The sequence below is a fragment of the Photinus pyralis genome, unplaced genomic scaffold (assembly GCF_008802855.1).
Source record: "Photinus pyralis isolate 1611_PpyrPB1 unplaced genomic scaffold, Ppyr1.3 Ppyr1.4_LG4, whole genome shotgun sequence".
NCBI lineage: Eukaryota > Metazoa > Arthropoda > Insecta > Coleoptera > Lampyridae > Photinus > Photinus pyralis.
The window spans coordinates 43,141,524-43,143,519 of NW_022170511.1; positions in this window are offsets into that span (position 1 = coordinate 43,141,524).

Consider the following 1,996-nt stretch of genomic DNA (forward strand, 5'->3'; position numbering starts at 1 on the left):
TTAAAGTTACTAACTTGAGTTCTAGGGGAAACTTAGTCCCTAAGATTGGCCATACACTGTTATCTAAATCGTCCACGCCGTACTATTCACTGAGCATGCGAAAAGTGACGTCACCTTTTCCCCATATATTTTGAATTTGAATTTGAATGAAATACAAATTCAATTCAGTCACGATTTAAATGTGTGGCACAATCAGAGAATTGTAACAACTCTCTGGCGACAATAGTCTAGCTAGTGCCGCTAGTGGTTAGGGTACCCGGACGGCTCGGGTTCGATTCTTTGCTACGAAAAGATTTTTTTCAGAAAAATGCCTACCCCATTCAGCAGAGTCGGACATTAGGCTATTTGTAGGTTGTACATTTTTTTGAAAAGCAAACATACAAAAATGCTTCAGACATGCGCGCCCCCAGTGTCTTAAGTTCAAATCGTAATCTACATTAACATGCAAAATAATTCTAGTAAAGGTCCGCAAGTTATGAAATAATAATTAACACGCAATTAATGAAATGGCCACCAAAAAGTGTTGAGATGATCTAGTAGTCCTTGTTTTGTATTGTTGTCTGTCTGCCGGTCTGCAGGAGAAAAGTCCAATTGCTTTGAAAATTGGTATACACATGTTCTTCAGAATATACAAAAAGGTCGCTACGTAGACTATTAGGTCAAAAAGTTAGATCAAACTTCCAAAAAAATTTTGAGCATGCACCCAAAATGTGTTTGCACAATTCAATCTTTTATTTGTTAAGATATTTAAATGAAATTTTGTATGTATAGTCTTGAATAAAAGTAAAACTTATGCAGATTTAAAGAATTAGTTCTACAAGCTATGCTGATCTGGTGGGACATAATCAAGGTCTTAAGGTGTGTTGTAAAAATGATGGACGCGTGAAGATCTCGAGGATCTTTCGGTATTTAGTTGTATCAGATTTTTTGCTTTGTTTACAGTCAAACTCTAAAACGTGATATTCTGCGTGATATGGATGATGAAGAACAGCTTCTGATTCTGATGAAGGAAATTTTGTAACGGAATATACTGAATAATTTAAGGAACATATTGTTGACGTGTTTTCATCAGTATTGCTGAATATCTTTGAAATATGTCAGACGAACGAATATATTTATAGAACGTTCTATGCATATTTGGAATATTCACATACCATTTCTAGCATGGTAAAAGAATATTCTAAGCACACATCTTCCAGGCTCACAAAGTAAAGGTTTCTCTTCAACAGATAGAGGCAGACGACCAGAAGGACCTCACTCCAGAGTTAAAAACGAAGCCTCAAATATGTTCGCACATGACACAGTAGAATGGGCCCTAATACGCCTGGTGGAGACGGGACCCGCCAGCACCCTTCCAAAAGGTTGTTGGACAGATACTGTAAACTATATGTATGCTCTACAGACCCAGCTTCTATTTAGCTTAGATATCCAGAACGTCGACCAGTCGACCTCCCTAAAGTCATCAATTCCCGAGAAGCGAGGTTCTAACAAAACATCCACTTCACCCGCAACACAAAGCATTATACGGATCACTCTGTAATTGGGCGCAAGCCTGTTGAGGGCCCAGAACAAGAGGGATAATAAATAAATAAAATAAATAAACACGCCTATCAAAAATTTAATGGCCAATCACGGTCGTACATACAAACTTGAAAAAGTGCTCATGTCAAAAGAGGCGGCCCTAACCAAGGATATACAGGGTGCTTTCGATAACACCTGGCATGCATCGAATTGGTCACTAATATTACTATATTTGTTAAACATAAAAAGAAATTGTGGGTCGCCGTTTAAAAATCTCGATTTTTAATAACACAAAAAAATTCGTAGGCCCCTTCCCCAAAAAAGTAATGCATGTAGTAATGCACATCAGAATTATACAAGGAATTTTTTTAATGTATACATATGGAGACTACTGCCATAGTAGCAGCTTAAATATGGTTGGAAAATGCAAAATAGAAGATGCAACAATATTCCCAGCTAATCAGGATGGGAAAAA